Source organism: Acanthopagrus latus, chromosome 15, assembly GCF_904848185.1.
Source record: "Acanthopagrus latus isolate v.2019 chromosome 15, fAcaLat1.1, whole genome shotgun sequence".
Taxonomy (NCBI): Eukaryota; Metazoa; Chordata; class Actinopteri; order Spariformes; family Sparidae; genus Acanthopagrus; species Acanthopagrus latus.
Window position 1 is genome coordinate 6,385,816 of NC_051053.1, and position 22,310 is coordinate 6,408,125.

The window sequence follows — 22,310 nt, forward strand, 5'->3', positions numbered from 1 at the left end:
TATCAACTTTACAACATGTCAGTGTTGGGTTTAAAGCTTACACACAAAATATTAAAGGGAAAAAATTGCTTTAAAAAAGGGGGATGGCGGGATTTTTCATACCACAATCATGAAAACTATTCTCACAGCAGGTCCCCCAGAGAGACAAGGTCATCAAATCATTCCTGTGGCTCCTAACATTGAAGTCCATCTATTCTAAAAAGGCAGACGATTCTGTCCTCCTCTCCCTCTCCTCCCCTCTCTGTTCCTGCTCCAGGTAAATCACAGTCCTGTCTCCTCCATGTTCTGCTCAGATGAGCTCTGCTGTTATTCAGCTTGCCAAGAGGCCCCTCTGTGTCCCTGCTGTCAGATCAGACCTGAGATATGGCCGAGAGCCCGTTCCTTGCCTCTGATGCGCAACCAGGCAGAAAAACTCGGCTGTGTATCAATCAATCCAACCATTACTGTACTACTGCTATAGTCTATATTTAAAGAGGTGTCTTCTTCGAGGATTGGCAGCTTATGAAAGAGACTGGATAGAGTAAGGGTCTTAAAAATAATGCGTTAATCAGATAATACAGCTATATAATACAGCTATATTTTGCATTCTGGGTGCTTTAAATTCATGAATTTTGTAGCCTCATTTTAAGGGGAAGAGTTTGTTGGGGCTCTTAATCTATGACTTTATGCTGATATTACAGTTTTAGAGGATAATTTTAAACCGCGGGAGATCATTAACTTCTGATTGACTGCTGTAGATGAGCAGAGTATGTGACGGTCCTCATTAAGGAAAGCTCTCATAAATGTTACTTCTCCAGCAGGTATTCAGTGATCATTTGGCAGGTACAGTGCAACGCTTGAAAATGTAATTCCTTGCTTTGATTGCTGTTCCCTCAAGGGATGTGCCGCTCCATCACCGAATCATTTTATGCAAAGGATTTTATAGAAAGAAAATGTGACAGATATGCCGGTATGTTGGCCCAGGGACGAGGAGGGGGGGCATTCATTTCATCATTGCACAGATTCTATAGCCATGTTGGCGGCGATGATAGGACTTAATGCTCTGCCAGAAGACTCACACACACACACATACACACACACGCACACACACACGCACACACACACACACACACACACACACAGATTAACGGGGTGTCAGTAAAACCTGATGGACTCCTCCGATAAATCCTGCTGCGGCTCACTTCCTCACACACAAACACACACACAACACTAGAAACAGGTCAAATCTGGCACCACAGTTCTTCATAGATTTGGATAAATTGTTAAACAAATTTCACCGTCAAACTGTTCCAAATTTTTACTGTCACTGACATTGTGTTATTCCACACACACACGCACGCACGCACACACACACACACACACACACACACCAGACTGGTGATTACTTGAACACTTTTTCATAACCTGCCGGGAATAAATTATCATAATGTTTTTAGCTCATTGTCATTTCAAATGTTGCTGCATCATTTATCAGCAGCGGCTCGGTCTGAGTATTACTGCGGCCTCTTCCCTGCCTCCTAAATGTCTCCATGCCTGTTTACCCTATATGCAGGCTTAATCAAAAGCTCCTATGATATTTAAGTTTGCTGCATACATAATTCCGCCATTAGCTGTCCCATTTGATTATATGCTAATGAGTCCCAGTTTGCATGTGATTAACTGTGTGGTTGGTGAAGGGAGCCCTGCAGAGACATCTGGGATGAACAGACTGGTTGGTGTGGGAGAACGCAAGAGCTGCCGCTTTTCCTACACACACACCGACAAAATTCTCTGGGACTTTACCAACATTTACGGAGAAGATCTTTACTCTGTCTCTGCTGCCGAGGAGCTGTGAAGGGCAAGAGGAGCAAACAAGAGCGAAAAGAGACAGAGAGCCAAGAGGGATAACACAGATCCAAGTGCACGCACACACACACACACACACACACACACACACACACACACACACACACACACACACACACACACACACACACACACACCTCATGTAACTTCCTCTTTGGAAAAAGGAAGCAGGATCTGTTAATTTACAGTAAATGTTTCACTTTCAGTACCGCTCCCACATTAGCCAGTGCAAAAGTGGGTTCAAAGTTCAGTTAATAGTAAGACAGTTCCCTCAGCGACACCTCAATGAATTCCACCAGTTAGTGCAGTGACATGTCGAGACCCTGACGTCAGACGTGGGAAGAAATCATTGAGCGACGTTCAACCTTTCCCATAATTCAATTTCCCGACAGAAGAGCGGTTTCATTCTCTGGGTTTCCGAAAAAAAAAAGGGATGTGAAATAACTCCCGCACCCTATTGCAAAATTAAGGTTAACTGTGAAATGTTTTTTCTTACTTTTCTGAGATACTCATCTAATTAAACCATCAAGACTTAATCGAGCCAACTCTCCAGCTCCATTTTTGCAAAAGCAGTTTTGTGTGTTAAAACCCTAAAAACATATTCTTCCCCAAATATTCCATTATGTGAAATTCCGTTCCGTTAGGATAGTTATATCTTTGTAGCAACAAATTGACTCAAAGACTTCAGACTTGCGCTCGTTACATGTACACTGTAATGTTGCATGTTTTGACGGTCCCTCCCACTCTTACGGGAACTCGCTGTAAAAAACACAACTTGTCATTTGTACACTTCCAGTTTTGCAAAGACGAAGCAAACCTGATACAGCATACATGGATCAGTCAATTTAAGAGTTGCTGGTAGGTTGGATTTTTCCTCCTGCTTCTGGTCCTCATGCTTATCTAAGACTTTGCACGCTTGTCCAAAACGTTCTACACCCTCGGACAACCATGCAAACACTTACTGGCTGCACCTGATGCCCCTGGACGAATGCTGCTCATGGGCTGCCTGCTCTGGGATTGCAAACGTAACCGACATTGTGGCTCATCTGGAAACACTCGCTCATATATCGAGAAAATAGTTCACTGAAATGTCTCCGTTAGGGAGCCATGCAGTTGCAGAATGTGAAGTCTTCATTATGACTTGATAATGGTTAGTTTCAGGATGCCCCTGATTTGCATGAAGTAAGCCAGACTTCAGCTTATTGCAAGTGAGGAGTGGACAACGCGACACCCCTGGTCTCGAAACAAAATGCTACGCTACCAGAATGCTGTGCACGGCTGCTTGCATAGACTGCATGACAGCCGCGTACTTTTGAGTAGAGTCCTCATGTGCACACTTTATATTGTGAAAGCACGTCACTGTGACATTACAAAGCCCACTCCAAACTTTCAACAAAGGGCAAAATTGAACTGCACCGTGAGTACGGTTTGTGTTTCATGGTGGATTCACTATAATTAGAGCAAATCTCCTTTCTAATATTTCACCTCCACTCACTCTTTATATTATTAACACCACAATGCACAGCATGTTCAGCTAGCAGGCCTTGCATATTTATCCAGCAGTTTCAGCAGTGTAAATGACAGGACATTGCCAGCAGCAGATTAGATCAGCTGTAGGCTGTAGTTAATTAACGGTAATTCCCTAAGTACCTTACCCAAAGGCCAAACTGAAACTGTGTTTATTGTCTATTGTTGTGAGCATTACGCGACCACTGAAATCTGAAGTTATTACACTGTTTGTTATCATCAAACAAGAGGTGGTTGCGGATAGCCAAAAAGTTTTGATAAATATTCAAAGTGCTGTATGATGCTATGATACAGCACTTGATATGAATGTGGGAATGTTGCGACAGGATTTAGGTTCAATAAAATGTCCGTGAAGATGGACAATTTGTCACAGTATGAGCATAAAGCTGCCAGACCAGCTGTAAGGCCAAGAGGAAGTGTAGAGTTTCCTCTGTCTGTTATTGTCCTTTACTCTCTTGTTGATATCCTCATCAGCTGCCAACACAGGGTAGAAAGAAATCTAAAAAACAGTGTGGGGGGGGGGGGGGGGGTGGGAGACATATCAATGAACGGCTGACTCAAAGAATATTTGATAAGAGTGTTGACAGGATGCTGTTCGATTCCTTGGGTGTGTGCGTGATGGACAGATAAGAGGAGGAAAGAGTAAACAGAGACTACAAACAGGTCGAGTGCTGAACATCTGAAGGGAGAGAAGTGCGAACGCATTAAAAATGGAGACAGGAACTGAAATTTTTTAAAAAACGAGTCACTTACAGTATAGCGGTGACGCACACTTTTTAAACGTCCCAACAGTCGACACCATGAAGGGGAACTGGTGTACATAGAGGAAGCCAGCGCGCCTATCTTGATTCTCATGCAGACTAAAATATCTTCTCTCCTGCACGTCCGAATCGGTCGCACACAATCCAAATTAGCCCGCAGCCGGCAGAGCACCGCCATCAAACCTGCTAACCTGTTTGCATCGATAAACGCAGGGAGAGGTACAGATGCAAATTTGAACCCACAAGGACAGATTCGCATTAGCATTTTGGGAACGTGGCCAGAGCTGACGGATCCAGACTGAGTCACAGTAAGCGAGCAGGTGCAGCCTCTGGATGTCGGAGAACACTGAAAAAAAAAAATCACAGCTGCATAGCCCCAGTTCAAAAGAGAATCCCTGCAGCTATGAGAAAATATAATTCAATCAAAGCATATTCGCAGCAGCACTGAAGGTCCACGCTGTACTGAGCCCAGTTCAGCTGCACGCTTCAGGTCAGGTTTGCGGAGGGAAAAGTTGCGCAGAAGCCTGCTGTTAGTTTTAATGAGGCACTGCCGAATCTGACAGACGCAACAGCAGGTGAAGCGGGAATTTACAAGACTGAGGAGATACCAACATGGCGCTAAACATATCCCTTCCAGAGCACTGCGACTGTTTAAAGAACTTAAACTGCTGATTATCCTCTGAAGGCAGAGACTGATCACTTAGTCGATAAAACGCCTGAAGACTGTGGAAAAAGCTCGATAATATTTCCCAGACTCCCAAGGTGACATCTTCTGATGTCTCGCTTTGCCTGCACAAAACCCAAATAAATTCAGCCTTACTTTACTTTAACAGAGGCCACAATCAGCCACTTCTCACATTTCTGTTTTCTCTTGAGAAAAAGCTTAAAGGATTACAGTAACTGTTCTCTCGGACACATGTTAAGCACAATTTATGTTCATTTTCTATCAACCCCTGCTAACCCCTGCATCTCTTTCTGTTTTATTCTAAGTGTTCTAGCATTGTCACAATACTGGAATTTATAACTTTGATACAATACCTTGAAAAATATTCATATTTGATACCAGAAACACTGAGGCCATAAAATTAAGATTTTAGGTTGAAAATGTGTAAATATCTGCCAGAAACATTGAGCTTGGGCCACCTTAAGTAGATCTGGGTCAGAGTGAGTACTGAAATACACAAAACAGAAGTTATATGTTTTGGCCTTGGTTATTTGACCAATGGTAATGCAACAAGTAGTCTATGACACTTTAAATATCTACTGAGGTATTCATTTAGTCAGGTTTAGCACAGAGGCCACGATGCACTGCTCTCAGAACTGTTTTAGATGCCTCTTATTTGATGTTGTAACAACAGCCAGCATGTCCACCGCAACAACTTCTACATTCATGTAAAGTCGCTCAGATTTTTGATGGTGCTGCAAAAATTTTAGGACTTGCTTCCTAAAATCTTGTTTTTTTAATCCAGTTTTGCTTGTGCAGCTGAAATCGCTTCACTCTGACAAATCCAAAGAGGGAGTCTGCTCATATGAAACAGCCAAGAGAGAATGTTCTAACACACAATCTCCTAATGGACAAATCTACAATCAATGAAGGGAACGACAGGCTAACGCATATTTAATACAGCAATAAAGCCAAAGAAGCCATTTGTCCTCATGATTACTGGGGTGATAGAAGAATGAAGCACTAAGGTTAGGTCATTTAAAAAGACAATATTCCAGCCAGTTTAATATGACACTTAATTTGTGAATGGACCAGTTACAACCTGCCGCTCCCAAGAGCAACACGATGAATGACAGCAGCACGACAGTCCATCAGGTCAACTGTGACACATCGTGACTTTATTACTCACAACAACAACTCAGCTCAACTTTTCTTCATCTTAAGTTTAACATCAGAGGAAATTCACAAAACAACATTGTTATTTTAGGACAATCCTGCACAGTATTGCTTTACCAACTCGTAAAAACAGGATGAAGCGCCAAGCGACTAAATACTTGGATCTCATCCTGAGACTATCCTGGGATCGGTTTCCTTGGGAGATCACGTCACACCGCTTACTTCAGATCTGCTGTTTTAATAAAAGGGTTTTCCACGCTTCCTCATACCTTCTGGTACATGGAGATGACTAAGACTTTACTCATGAGTCAAGGGAGGCTTACTGTTAATGTCTCAACTCAGCTGCAGAATAACAAGGAATTCACCCACGACTACAGGAACTAAATCAGAGAAACTTGATACTGCATCTTGTGTCTTCAATCACGTCTACTGGTATCTGGTCTTTTGCTTCCCCGCCTCCTCGTAGCCTCTGGGTTTAAAAAGCCAACCAAACTTCCTGCTTCGACTCTGGACGAGTGCCTGTGTTCCATGTTATGCCCCCTTCTCCGCCCTCATTTCCTGTTAACTCTCTGGTCTCTTCTATGGAATAAAATGGCGATACGCCCTCAAAGCACTTCCAAGAGAGTCAATAAACATCATGGCCTGTGAGTATCCCATTATCCCGAGTAAGTGGCAACACTCGAGTGGGAGGGCTTTTCTAAGATATGCCTCTGAGTGTTTCACATGGTTTTACACAACGTCAAGGAGTTTCACTTTCATTCTGACTGCAACTAACAGCTTTTTCATCACTTATTAATCTCTGTTTAACCATTTATCAATAAAATGTCAGAGAGCAGGGAAATTATTCCTCAGAGGGATGGATTCAAAGTGTCCCTTCTATCCAGACGACAAGATATTAAGTCTCGGAGAGAAAAGCGCAAAATGATCATCTAAAGAGTTGTCAATTAACATTCTCTTGACTGCCTAATCAATTAATCAGTCCATTCTTTCAGCTCTGCCTCCATTGTATTTGATTTGAGAGAGAAAAAGAGGGCAGATATTTTTACAGCCTTTCAGATCAGGCGTTGATGTCTGGCGTGATGACACATTGTGCACATATGGAGAGTGGGTTTTTCATCAAACAACCTTTGTCCCAACAAGACATGTCTTGATTTAGACCCCGGGCCGAACCTCCTCCTTTCTGCTCTCAGCAGCCACCTCCAAAGGTAATAGAACAAATGAAGATGTCAGGCCGGTTTGACAAAGAGGCCCGGCATCCTCCGCACACAGCCCTCGTCATCTCGTTGTTTATAGGGGATGATCGCACCTACAGAGCTCCACAGTGAACCAGCCTTCGACATCCCACTTCCCACTTTACTCTTTTTCATTCTGACGTACTTTTGTTGTATGCATTTAATTAACTTTTTTCTTTTTCAGTTTTGTTGTAGAACAAATAAAAAGGTTGGAACACAGACAGACTGATATTTTATCTTCATCACGATGTGAGACTGTTGCACTTTAAATGCTCTTCTAATATACTCTAAAATATTAAATATCTGTAGTATTTCCCTTTAGCTACTCAGTCATTTTATCCACACTATGGATGACTGTCTATAAAAGAAATCTCGCTGTACTAACATTTTGTGAAATGATCTAATTAAAATATCAGCAAAAAATAAAACTCTTAGAGTCAAATTTTTGAATAGCTAGTTATGGTAAGTACAATTTACTCAAGTACTGTACTTTCATACAATTTTGATGCACTTTACGTGAATATTTTAACTTTTTACTGCTATATCCACCTTTCACTCCTCTACATTTTTTGAGTTACTAGTTACTTTGCAGATTCAGATTATTCAGTGTTGATAGGCAAATTTCTATTGACGTGTTACCAATCACATAGTGCTGTGGGCGGGACCTTGAGTGAGACCAAAGAGTGGCTCAGCATCGGAGCCAAAGTAGTGCAGTTTTACATTTAACTTTAACAGTAATCAACCACAGCGGTACGCATCATTGGAAAAATGCTGAAAATCTGTCCCGACACTTGCTCTGTCCTTAAACGAGACATGTACACTGTACATCACAATTTACCCAAAAAATATTCCTTTTTCATATTATAGCCATATTTCCTTTTTCCTAATTTGACATTGTTGCAATACAGCTTCCAATTAAAAAACAAACAAACAAACAAAAAACAATACAGCAGCTCTTGCCACATTGGGTGGCTATCTCACCCATCGAGAGTCAGAATGGTCTGAATGTTACCACAACTGTTGATATCACATCACTTCCAACAGCTGCACGCACGCAAACAGCAACTTGCAATCACTCAGCTGAATTAATATTCATCAAACCAACTCATTAATTGCAGGACAAAAAAACCTACACTGCACTGTGTTACTGTCTACACAGCTAATTTGTGCAAGCAATAACAGGATGAATTAATTATTTAAAAACATTATTAATGACGGGTAGTCGCTGGGGATTGAATTAAAATGATCAGAGAGTCATAGTGGAGTCACAGTGGAGGGTTTTTAAGGCTGCTGCGACCGGGGATCCTCTCTGACGTGCATGTTTATTTGATGAGATTTAAGTCATGAATACACTTCGCACACAAAAAAGACCTCTGGCAACATTAACACCGCCGGTCGGCAACAATCGATGGGGGACAACAGAATAGTCATTAGTAAGAAAAACTCATTTGATATTCATCATGAAATGACAGAGGGGAGGAAGGGACTCACTCTGCTGTTGGGATCTTCTCGTTAGGTTTGCAGAAATCCACATTAGAAGCGGCCAATTACATCCTCACTGTTTACAAACCGGCAATTTCGTTAATTAGACGAAAACCTAAAAGCTCCGGAAGCATCGCGCCACTTCCCAGAGATCAAGACACAATGACATCCAAACTCTTCTCTTTGTCCGCCGCTGCTGCCGCCGCTGCTCCGGCCAATTACACAGTTTTTCCTCCAGTTAGGCCAAACAAAACGCTGCCACGAGGTTAGGACAAAATGCATGCACTTTTATGAGATGCCTATAGGATGAGTCACGACAGTATAATGAGACAGACAGTGGCAAAAAGAGAGTGGATTTACAAGGAAAAGGTCACACATACTTTACATACCATACAAATTAGATTTTTTTACTAGGGCGGCCATTAGCCTCGGTAACTCAGCATCTACAGACTAGAAACTTAATTTGCTCAGAGTGACAACTTTGTTTGTTGCACAAGCTGATTTTAAGAAAAGACAGAGACTGATGGCAGGAAAATGATGACGTTGATTCTTACTACTTCATGAAAAAGTTGTGACTGTGATAAGTTAATGAGAACTCAGCATTTGTCACACTGCCACTAGCACATGAACGCACCGGCAGACGAGAAGTGATTTTAGGAAGCATGTTCATGATGATGAATTACCCGTCGTAAAAAGTTTTCTGCGAGTTGGATTTTTTTTTTTTTTTGTGGTTCTTCCGACAAAAGTAATGAAACTGACGGCTGACTGGCTTTCAGGAGCTTAATCAAATATGATGTGCGGCAGACAGCGATAGTGATGTAAATCAGCGCGGAGAATGTTAGCGTGAAGAGGAGCCTGAATGAGCTCTGGGTCTTGTGAGTCAAGTTCAGGAGGACAATGAGGCTCAACATGCTAGGAATAATGATAAACTACTCGCAGAAGCCGAGTTAATTGGACCAATTACATTTTCTTTTTATTCTAATTAAAGATGGCACGCTTTTCTGTGTTTCCCCCGACTGATTCATTATAGTCGCTTTTACAGCAAATATCGGAAGCAGAGTGAATAAATGCTACTATACACAGAATAATTCAGATGAGCTGTGGTCACAGTGAAGCTGGAGAGACTGTACACAGAGCCTTCCATATAAATCAAAAACAAAGAGCGTCTGTCTCTTTATGTGGATATTTTCCACGCTGTCATATCATTCTGCTATCAGTGGATCCTGTTTCCACTGGTAAACACTGATCTTTAATCTGTTAAATCTGCAGTCAGTCTACCAATCAGACACAGGCAGGTGACAAACCGAAGGAAGAACCAACTGCAGAAACAGAATCAATTCAGATCCTGCCACAGAACACACGAGAAAACCAATCTGGAAACGATCCACTAGAAGCTGCTTGGTAAAAAGGGCAGCCACATTTCCGGAAAAAAATACTTGGCAAGTGATTGGGCGAACCATCTGTCTATCACAGGCTAACTTCAACCAATCAGATCAACAGACGGAGAGTGCTGCAAGCCGTGCCAGTTGGTAAATCAAATTCTTACCAAAAATCTGGTCTGCACTTCTGAAATAACAGATGCTACAGCAGCATCTATGCTAACCTCTTGAGGAAACAGTCAGTCCTCTCGCTCGCTGTCACACCCGGTGCTGCTGGTAGCTCCTCATAGGATGACGGTTGGTTCAACCATTATATGATCGACCACAGGCGCGAAGGCAAGGCTTTGAAGCGCAACTTTCGTAGTGGCCGTACTGTGTAATTGCAATATCACATGATGCACTGGGGCCCAAAAAAGACTTTTTCCCATAAGCTTACACGGCAAAAGAAGCATCTCTTAAATGTTGGATACCTTATTTTAACCGTCACAACCCCTAATAAATGACTCGTTCCACTGTCAGAATTTGAACTATTCAGTCCCATAACATTTTGTAAAGTCTAGAAGAGCTGCATAATTAAATTATATCCCCTTTCAAGTTAGCCAGGCGCTAAACCAGAAGTTAGCTGGCTGGGTCAGCGGAAGTCTCTAAGTGTGCACGTTCTGTGGGCCCCACAGTGTGGAAGCTATGCAGGAGACATTTGAGTCATTTTGGTTTCGTGCACCACTGTGCAGCTTTCATTGAAAATAACTGGAGCTTCGCCTCCATGGCTGTGTCCAGGTATAACTCAATGTCCTTGGGCAATGTGGATTTGCGAGCTTACATGATCCTGTGGATCCAACTGCCTTGCAAGCAACCTAAGTGACCACTTGTTAAGCCCCGCCCACAGTAGATACTGTTGATTTGCATGTCAAGTGCTTCTTTCATATGCAGCACATATATTGTTTAAATAACAAGAGTGGATTTACAACTCATAACCAATTTGCATTAATTTTTCAAACGTTAGTCACTGTTATAGGAGTCCTAAATATGCACTTGATGGCTACATACACAACATCATACTAAAGGCCTGAGGCTTAAGCTGCTTGTCCAGTTTATGATGTGTTCCTAGGAAGTAATGCTCAGTTCCTGCAGGAAGAGGTAAAGCTTACAGAACGGCAGATAAACAAACCGTTTAGACCAATTCCAACACTTTCGCCCCTTGTGGTTTATTGTTCTGGTCTTGGAAAGACAAAAAAAAACAAAAGTAGACGCCACACTCTGAACTCTTTAAAGCCCATCATTTCAACTCCAGCCCATGCACACTGTTTCCGTATGTGTAGAAATCCAAAGCTTGGCAGGCGCGCTGCGCATTGTTACAGGAAAGGAAAAGGCTTGTCTGAGTTTTTTGGATTGACCGTCACTAAGAGCGGCAAATAAGGGATTATTATTATAATCATTGTTGTGTTGATTCCCACTTTGGAGCAGCAGAGATTTGATGCCAAAGAGCACTGAAGCTGCTCTGGGAGCTCATAATGACCAAACGGTTTACCAAGTCACTTAATGTTTGATGTTTTTTGTGAATTTGTCAACCATCTTCAGCGCAAGACACTATCCCCGTCCAGCTACCGGTTTAACAGAGCAGTATGCACGAAAAAGTACTATAACTTGACATAAAACCATCACAAACATGACCAAACATTTAGATTTACATATAATTCCGTATTTCACAGGTCGGTGTATTTGCACATAATGTGCTGTGTCGGTCAGAGTAACACACAGTACTGTGCCTCCTCGCCCACACCCTCCTCTTAAATTGTTTCTGCGAGCAGACAGAAAACCTTGAGAGGCCGTGAAAGCCCTAATGACATCATCAACCATAGCCCGCTACCTGCAGCGGTGCCATCCCACAGCGCGTTCCGCTGAGCCAGCACCGCGGCCTGGCTGATGTATGGCGGCTGTCGAGCACCGCTTCAGCCAGTATTTTATAATTTCATTGCATCCACACACATCGTACACACACACACACACACGTTGTGAGTCCGAGCAAAGAAGGCTATTTAAGATCTGTAGGAAATATCAATAAAAAAAAACACCAGCCACTTATCAAATAACCAGTGTTTTTTTTAACTACTCCATTAGCATTTCTCCAGTGAGGTTTAATTCACAGGGGTGTATGACATCATCCACAGCAGGAAGTCATTAGACCGGATCGATACTCTATATTCCCCGCCGACGAAGACCAGCCACAGTAGGGCACAGTAGCAGGGCAGCTCCAGGATTGAGTTAGTGCAGGGGAGGCAAAGAGAAACGACACCGTATGATACCTTTATTATGTTATTGCATTACAGCCCAGCCAGACGCTGACACAACAAGACGAGCAGGGGACGTATTCATGCGATTACAGTGCAGGATCAGGTAGCAGCATGGGACAGCTGCACGGAGTCCACGCAGCACTGGAAGCCCTGCATCTGCCATATGGTGGCGAATTTGCTGATATACTTTTAATTAGTTCAGCCGCTGATCAATTATGAAGTGCGACTTGCTAAGCCGGGGGTCTACTAAAGGACTGGTAATGACCGACACCATCAGGACTTCATTTCAGTCACAGGAGGCCGGGAAAACCCACAGCGAACAACACGCGCGCATACTCCACATAACAGAATGCCTATGAAGGCTGTTTCTGATGGCTGGATCCATTTCCTGTCCCCCACCCCCCTGCAGAGCGCAATCAATATCATTTTTACAGATTAGCCGCGAGAGAGAAGAGGCAGGGGTATGCAGCCGGCGCAGCATGAGTCCGAGGGGCGTGCCTGCAGGTGCCATTTTAAAAAAAACAGGTTGGTATCAAACAAAAGAAATTCATATACACTATATTACCAAAAGTATTCGCTCACCTGCCTTTACTCATTCTATGAACTGAAGTGCCATCCCATTCCTAACTCATAGAATTCAATATGATGTCGGTCCACCTTTTGCAGCTATTACAGCTTCAACTCTTCTGGGAAGACTGTCCACAAGGTTGAGGAGAGTGTTTATAGGAATTTTTGACCATTCTTCCAAAAGCGCATTGGTGAGGTCACACACTGATGTTGGTCGAGAAGGCCTGGCTCTCAGTCTCCGCTCTAATTCATCCCAAAGGTGTTCTATCGGGTTCAGGTCAGGACTCTGTGCAGGCCAGTCAAGTTCATCCACACCAGACTCTGTCATCCACGTCTTTATGGACCTTGCTTTGTGCACTGGTGCACAGTCATGTTGGAAGAGGAAGGGGCCCGCTCCAAACTGTTCCCACAAGGTTGGGAGCATGGAATTGTCCAAAATGTTTTGGTATCCTGAAGCATTCAATGTTCCTTTCACTGGAACTAAGGGGCCAAGCCCAGCTCCTGAAAAACAACCCCATACCATAATTCCTCCTCCACCAAATTTCACAGTTGGCACAATGCAATCTGAAATGTACCGTTCTCCTGGCAACCTCCAAACCCAGACTCGTCCATCAGATTGCCAGATGGAAAAGCGTGATTCATCACTCCAGAGAACGCGTCTCCACTGCTCTAGAGGCCAGTGACGGCGTGCTTTACACCATTGCATCCGACGCCTTGCATTGCACTTGGTGATGTGTGGCTTGGCTGCAGCTGCTCGGCCATGGAAACCCATTCCATGAAGCTCTCTGCGTACTGTACTTGGGCTAATCTGAAGGTCACATGAAGTTTGTAGCTCTCTAGCAATTGACTGTGCAGAAAGTCGGCGACCTCTTTGCACTATGCACTTCAGCATCCGCTGACCCCTCTCCGTCACTTTACGTGGCCTACCACTTCGTGGCTGAGTTGCTGTTGTTCCCAAACGCTTCCATTTTGTTATAATAGAGCTGACAGTTGACTGTGGAATATTTAGGAGCGAGGAAATTTCACGACTGGATTTGTTGCACAATGTGAGGGCTAAGGAGAAATAATCGCAAAGGGTGTCGCCAACTGGAACTCTATCACATCCTGTGTTGATGTACAGGAAACAGAGAGAGAAAAAAAAGGGAAGTGTGTTTGTGTGTGCGTGTGTGTATGTGTCAATTAGTGTTTGAGATTGACCTATTTTTTATTTTCCTCTAATCAATACACTGTTTCAAAGAGAACAGCTGGAACAACTAGTCAATTCATTGATTTTTAATTGACAGAAAATTAACTGACAATTCAATTGTTGGTTGCAGCTTCTTAAAGGTGAACATTTTCTCCTGACCTTTTGTCTTCTATAAATGTAACATGTTCAGTTTCTGGACTGTTGCTTGGACCAAACAAGACATTTGAATACATCAGCTCCGTGTCTGGGAAACTACGACGGGCGTTCCTGTCACCGCCGTCTGACATTTCACAGAGCAGACAATTAGTCGAGAGAATAACGGACAGGTTAATCAATGAGGGGCATAATTGTTAGCTGCAGCTCGATTACGGCACCACTCGAGAGAAAATATCAACAACAAAACTAATAAATAGGTCAACGCGAATGCAGTCAGTTTATCTTTTAGCTCTCTGTATGTTATGGCCGCTTGATACGGCCTTAAAGGATCATTTCGCGCAAAAATAAAAGCTCAATCGTTATCTTCTCACCCTCGAGCTGCCGGATGGAGCATTTTACCTGTAATTCAAGTCTCCGGAAGCCCAGAGATCCCAAATTGATTTGAAAAGATGGTTATTCACACCCCCCAGAATCTCCAGAGGGTGCACAAGCACTCGCCCGAGCATATAGGGTGTCATAATTGTCTTTTTAAATCAATCTGAGATCAGAGACTGTGTGAAGCAATTTCATGGGTTTTTTTGTTTTTAACTTATTTGATTTCAAAACTAGTCCCCATCTACTTCAACAACACTGCATTCTCATTAGAAATAAAGTATATAGAGATGTTCAAAGCATATCAGGACATACAATATATATCTCCGTCCATCTATATAAACTCTCCACTAAAACACTGTCCAACAAACGCTCAGACTGGGCGATAAGAACAAATATAACTATATCTTTCACATATATCGCAAGGCAAATATTAGAACAAGTGGACCAGTCTGTCGACTTCATTTGACCGTAATGCAGCACACTTACACCATGAAGCCCTTTCAGTTGCCTTGCGTCTGGATTGTGCTGTACAAATAAACTTGCCTCGCCATACCACAATCTAAGACAATGTACAGTCTCATTTCATGATAACAGTGTGGAACAATATATTGCCCGGCCCCACTTCCTGCCATTAATAAGAAGAGCAGGCGTCAGCTCCTCTACAGTTGGAACTAATTAGGCAAAAACAAAGATGTGCACCATGGTGAGAGAACCAGAACTTAAGAAAAACCCCTTCACTGAAACTCTCCTCAAAGTCAAAATGTTTTTAGCCGTCTGTAAATTGAATTTGATTGAAACCACTACAGGAAAGCACAAAGGGGGGCTGTCAAACCCGTCCGCCGCTCCCTGCTGTAAAAATGTCCGTGGGAGGCACAATTCACCATCAGAACCAATTGTGTCAAACAATGACGGCAGTTAATTGGCAGAAAGCTACTATCCGAGCCTTAAGATACTTTTGATTGCATTCTTCTCACCCTCCAATTACTTCCTTTAGAACCTGTCTCCGAAGGCACAAAGTATGACTTAATATGCAGGCGCACAATGGTACAGAGTCCATTAGGGCTGCGGGCTCCTTCGCTCTCAGTTTTTAGCAGCTTAGCAGACACTCTCAGTCGCCCTCCTCCTCCTGTTTGAAATCATAATCATGGGTTTACTTTCTCATTTCCCTCACCCAGCCCGTCCTGTCAGGACAACTGACGACCTCAGGGACTGTTGGCAGCTCAGAGTCTGGAATAGATGAGATTTTCTTTAAAAAAAAAATGGGAGGATGCACGTTGATAGCAGCAAAATCCCTCTTTGTCCAAGGCTGCACAGATAGTCAGCTGGTCACGGAGAAAGACCAGGGCAGGGAGAGAGGGGAAGCAGATGGTGTGATGGTGGTCATATGAGAGGGGCTTTGGCGAATGCGTTGGTGCAGTCACTCTTTTGGAAGAGAGCGCACCCTCACATTGCACCTTTTGTTCCCATCTTGATTGACAGCAAGTGCACGCCCGAGTGTAAACTCATCAGTCCGCTGAAAGTACAGCCCCGAACGTTTGATTTTATTGCTACAGCTGAACTCATAATATAAAATATCTGTGCACTCAACATGAACACTTTGACAAGGTGAAAGCAGCTCATGAGTAAAAGCCTCGCTTCCCTTTTTTTTCCTGCTCCTTACTTTGACTGCTGCTGTAGAATTTAAAAAAAAAAAAAAAAAAAAAAATCACCACATTACTTCTTTCATCAAAGTCAAGATATTTCTTTTTGTTTGCCAGCCTACAGAAAAGGCCACCGTCCTCAGCGGCTGTTCAAACACTTCAGCTGTGTCAGAAACTTGAACAGTGTTTGTGTGGAGGGAGGAGAGAGAGAGAGAGAGAGAGAAAAAACAATCTATATGCAGTAATCCCACAAGAGGAGGCAGGATTAGTTACACAGCAGCGGCACGGCGGAGAGAATGAGCGTTGTTGTTGTTATCTGCAAGTTTATGCACGCGCACTCCACAGATACAAACGAGACAATGAGGCTTCTTATCGCAACAAGACCTCAGTATTTCACAACACTGCGTGGCGAAGACATAACCAAAGGCTACTGTGATGTAACCCACGCACACGCACACACACACGTAGAGAGAAAACACAGCTGAGCACCACAACATCACGGCATACGTGGTGTTACAAGAAGCTGAATTAGATATGAAGCCAAGACTTGACACCTTGGAATGAATCTGAGTGAAGGTTTTGGCCCTCACACTGACGAACAGTGAATACAGTACAGCAGCGAGCATCCGCACAGGGAGATGCACTGGAACACATTTCTATGCCTTATAAAAAAAAAAAAAAACAACTAAAAGACTGGAGAAGCTGCTGCTGCTGGCACACTGAGGGCTGGAGTGTAAAGGTGGCACAAACTGTGTCATGTGAGAGCCAGCTGTGGCGATTAACCGATTAATGGGGTCCGGTGGCAGATCGAGGTACAGACCTGAGCGGTGTCCGGCTGAAAACAGAATTAATGCTGGTGGGAGCAGCAGCCCGGGCTCCTCCGCCTGGGTTTATTATGGTTCATAATAAAAGGGAAACAGTGCGCCCCGTGAGGACTCCGGTTAATGTGATAGCACAGGGGCAGGCGCTGCGAGACAAAGGAAGCTGCCCAGGTTGCATCTTGCATATTTGACCATTAGCATCGCAGTCGGTATTGATCCGGTGGTCAAGTCAAATGGGACAGACCCGCTGCTGCTGCTGCTGCTGCGCCCTGACTTGACAAGTGAAAAGCAGCAAGACAGCGGAAGATGGGAAGAAAACGCGATCATTTGCGTTTCCGAGCGTGAGGGGAAAAAACTAACAAAGGCTCCTCTCGGACCCGGTCCACAATCCACACAGCGTCTCAACGCACACACATTAAACCCGGAGAGACGGCGGCGGACACACGGACGCGTCTCCGGTTCGTGCTGCAGAGCGCACCGCACCGCACCGCACCGCAGCGCACCGCGCAGTACATTAATGTCCGTACCTTAAACACAACGGGGCTGCGCTGCGGTCACCGCCGCCCGGGAGCGACTCCCATCTCCTACAGCGGCCGGTAACACAACACACACACACACAAAGACAGGAGAGGAAGCAAATTCTCACACATCCCAGCACAGTCCCGACGTCCGTGAGTCCGACCGACCCAACGAGCGAGCGACACACCGAGCGTCAGCCTCCTCCGGTCGGCTTCAATAAGGCGAGGGGCGCAGCGGGGACGGAGGAGCCTCAGTGCGGACGGACGCACGTCTGCACTGAGGCTCCATGTCCCCACCGAGGACAGACACCACAACACTCACCGCTGTTCGCCTCCCGAATCACGACGTTCTGTTTATTTCATGGCCCCCGCTGAGCAGCCGTGTGTAGTGGTGCGTCACTGACTTCCGCGTTAAGATGGAGTTTTTTTTAAAAAAAGAAAAAAGAAAAAAAAAAGGGGGGTAAAAAAAAAAATAGGCCTAATGAATTTAAAGGACAGGCGGCGCACGCGGGCGCACCGAGAGCTGTCCACTACTGAGGGGAGGAGGAGGAAGAGGAGGAGGAGGAGGAGGAAGAGGAGAGGGGAGGTGATGAAGGTGTAGCTTATGATGACGAGGATGATGGTGGAAGATAAAATGTCATGATATAAGCTCAGCTCAGCGGTAGCCTGAATAAATGCGCTCAAACTGCCGGTGACGAGTACATTTACTCAAGTACTTGCACTTTATTCAGTGTTGTGCTATTTTAATACATTTTGCAAGCACATATTGTACTTTTTGTTTTGTTTTGTTTGTTTTTTTTTCAATTGATTTCGGATTAAAAGTGAGGAAAAAAGGCTTCTGTTAGGACAATAACTGGTTGAACTATAATTTACAGCAGATAAATGTATGTAAATACTTTCAGCCTACCTGTATTTCTGATACTTAATTTATTGACAGACACTTAAAGGGGCACTGTGTAGTTTTGGAGGAGAAAGACAAACTCACATTTTTAATAGTGACAACATTAACGAGGTAATAATACAAACTCAGACATATGTATGTCCTCCATAAATGAATAAACAAGCTTCTCAGAGGAAAATATGGTCCCAGAAAACTGTTTGAAGCTAGAGATATATACAGATATATACAATATAAACAGTATGAAACTGTATTGTTCCTTTAAGGTCAGTCTGGTTATTGAGTTGATTCAGTCATTATAACAAAAAAAAAGTCTGTTTATTTGGTTTGTTTGGGCTAACCTTAAGAGGTAATAGTGTTCAGAGACCAGACTAAACTAAAACAAGAGGAAAGACCAGATTCAAACTGGCTCTATGGCACATCTCGGAAGCTCCACAGAGCCCCTTTATAATCAACGGGGGCCAAATCCAAACCAACGCTGATGCTGCTACCTTCAGTGTATATCAGCAGCTTGTTCCACTGCCACCAGTCTGCCCCCAAAATAATGAATGTGTGAAAGTTTAAAGCAAAACTTTGACTTCTTGGGTTAATATAACAAGATTAATACCACATTCCTACATTTCTGAAAGTGTGAACCCACTGCCAGCATCCAGTTAGCTTAGCGTATCACCGATTATATACCACCTACCAGCAATTTTAAGGTACCAAAGCTCAGGATGGTTGCATTGAATGCTAGCTATTCATTTTTTTTTTCTTTTAACTGACGTTATCTTGAGATGGCAAAAACTCATTTTCTTGTGATAATCAGCTTATCCGTCTCATTTTCTTAGGAAAACGAAAGGCCGATTTCCTGAGTCGAAGAGATCATTCTTCATGACAGCTACGACAGTCAGACTAATTGTCAAGAAGTCATCAAGCTAACCATGATGCAGACGCTTATCAATGTAGGGATGCTTTCCCTGGTGATTTCTGACTTTAAGGATAGGCTGACATACACTGCAGATCCAGAAGGCCACAACCAAAACACGTGTCAGAGAGGAACTGGAATAGAAACTGCCTACATTGCTACTAAAAAAGTAGAATAAAGTGTGTGGTGCATAAATAACTATAAGTGCACTGTGATGTGAGGATCACTAATGGGTACTCCTCCATCGGACATTTTCAGCTTAGATTATGATGCCTCAGTTATCAAGATGCCATCTACGCATGCCGGCATGGCACTCCTTATCTCTGATAAACTTACAAGGTAATACAGAGGAAACCCGGCTTTTTGTTTTCCAGTGAAGGCAAGCTTCATTTTCCTGTAACCTCGAGGAAATGAGCTTGTTTTGTCCAGACAATGACATATTCAACTCGTAATCTTGAGATGACAGCATTTCAAAAAAGAAATAATTGCAGACGAGGCCATTCTCAGCTTCCACACCGCAGCACGTTGTTTGTTTGAGTCGCACACAAAAAAAAAACAAAAAAAACAAAGCAGAGGGATGACAAGTCGTCTTTTGTGGGGCCGTTTTCTTGGCTCCGAGCTGTTACTGGGCAACGAACTGCAGGAAGTTACTCCGGGAAGTTCCTTGTCCTGCTCAGAAATAGTCTGCACACAACTCCCCTAAAATGTCAAATCTACGTGTTGGTTTACGGACGGTTTGAACAAACAGCACAGAGGGCCTTGTGACGAGCTTTAAAGGCGCTGCTAGGTGGAGTTTGGCACCTGGCTAGCTGTTTCCCACTGTTTCCAGTCTAAGGCTGAGCTAAGCTAACCCGCTGTAGCCTAAAATGTATCAGACAGACCTGAAAGTGGTATCAATCTTCTTCGTCTAGCTCTGCCAGATGATGGGGGTTTTTTTTGGTGATTTCTTTAAAGATGATGATAAACATCATTTATTTTGTGATTAAGTGTTTCAGAGATTTTCTGTAGATCACCTCATGGGTTTGTTATCAGGCCGTAGAACACAATCCTCAACAAGTGCCTCCAATCTGTCAGACTGTATCAACATATTCTGGTACAATGGTCTTTAGTATTAGATTATGAATAGCCTGCAGTGTGCCATCCGATTGATTTAACTGGACCGATGGAGCCTACTGTAACTCCATCAGCCACAGGGCAGCGTGTCGGGAAGAGGCTCGCTTCTTAAAGGAGGGAGCGTATCCTCTGTTGACTCAAAGCCTCGGCTCTGTATCTCCGTGAAAACCTGTCACTGTGTTCGGGGGTCATTACCGATGCACGGCCCGCCACTCCGTCCTCGGGGTGGGACAACGATGCCTCTGTCCGCTGTCTGGACCGAGTGGGCACCTCAGGAGCGAGTCTGCCAAACTGTCGTGCGTGTGCCTCTGCGTCAGAGAGATACAGGATGTCTCGGTGTGTGGCCCGTAGAGATTAGGAGGAGGCTCGCCGTGTAGAAGAGAAGCAGGGAAGTGAAACACAGCTGTGGCGTTGATACCCAAACAGCTTTTTCACCACATTTCTAGAACTTAAAGGAAGAAAACAGCAAAAAAAAAATAAAGCAGCAGTTGTCTACCCAGCGTCTCGTCGAAGGAAAGTCGGGTGAAGTTCTGCAGAACTGCTGACGAAGATGGGGACTTGTTTTTTAGAACACAAACACACAACAGAAATAAAACAAGAAACGCTTCGTACAGTTCGACTCGAATGTTATTTTACACCCTAGACGCTGTTTTGCTGTGAGGCTCCCATCAATGTTCGGCAGACTACTAATACCTGACTTTTCAGCATTCAGCAACGGAGGTGAGCAGATAATGACTGGGTTTTTCATCACTGGGTGAACTTGTCCTTTAAGAGGCCACTAATTGTTCTTACACGAGGAGAACAGAAGCCCTGAACACTGAGTCTGACGGGTGTAATCAACCCCAGCAGCCAGGCCGACGGACAATTAGAACGTCCCCTGTAGCGATTAGAGCGCGGTGTGTGAGTGAAGTGTGTGAGAGAGGGCTGTTAGGACAGAGGGAGGATGGAAGACAAGTAGAAGACACGTAGAAGTTTGTCCCAGGTGGTTTGGTGTGTTAATAGGTGGGAGTGGAGCAGTTTAAAAACAAAAAAAAACAAAAAAAAATCCTCCAAATTTATTCTTGGTGTGTGACTTTCCTTCTGCCTTACCTGTGCAGCGAACCTGTCAGACTGGTAGTCCTTCATTGTCGGACCAGCGCTCACATGACTCAGCAGAGTAAACGCCCTTATTTCGCACAGGAGCACAGCTATGAGTTATCAAAAGCATTAAAGCTGACACACTTCCGTGTACTTCTTTCGCGTTAACTTTCTAGTTAGTTTCAGCTTGTTCCTCATTAGGCCAGTGGTGCGCAGACTTCAGAGTTTAGAGTCTGAGAGATCCAGCAGCAGCAGCCAGGTGCTCATTAATGATGGCAGATGATGATTACAGCAAAGCAGATTTCTACATTTCTCTCTACGTCTACATTTTAGAGGCAAAAAAAAAAAGCAAAGTTCAATTTCCCCAATGCTTCATTATTTAATTGGTAATCAGTAACCTGCAGTGTATTATGTTTTCAGAGAATTCTTCCCGGTGCCGGAGTACATTTTGGTACAGAGTGTGTCCTCTGCCAGCTTCACTGAGCTGGGCTTCTTCGTCTAAAAGCCATGTACGAGAGACGGAAAAACAAAGCATTGTTTTTCTGTCCGCGCAAAATATAGACTTGCAGCGCTTGGCAGAGCTGGCGGAGCTGGAAGAGGCAAGCAGAACAGAAAATAGACATTTGGTTTGTTGTGTTTGTGTTGTGCGGAAGACTGTTCCTCTCAAGAAGCAGCTGAAGTGAGCCAAATGTTAA

The 22,310-nt window shown here is 43.8% G+C and overlaps 1 protein-coding gene across 1 annotated transcript in view; it reads right to left on the bottom strand.

Moving 5' to 3' along the window:
- The window catches only part of march8 (membrane-associated ring finger (C3HC4) 8), an 89,547-nt gene extending 71,196 nt beyond the window's left edge, over positions 1 to 18,351 (bottom strand). Inside the window, exon 1 of the mRNA XM_037123729.1 lies at positions 17,943 to 18,351. The gene's annotated coding sequence lies outside the window, so the exon portion shown is untranslated. The remainder of the gene's footprint in view (positions 1 to 17,942) is intronic.
- Positions 18,352 to 22,310: the final 3,959 nt, after the last annotated feature.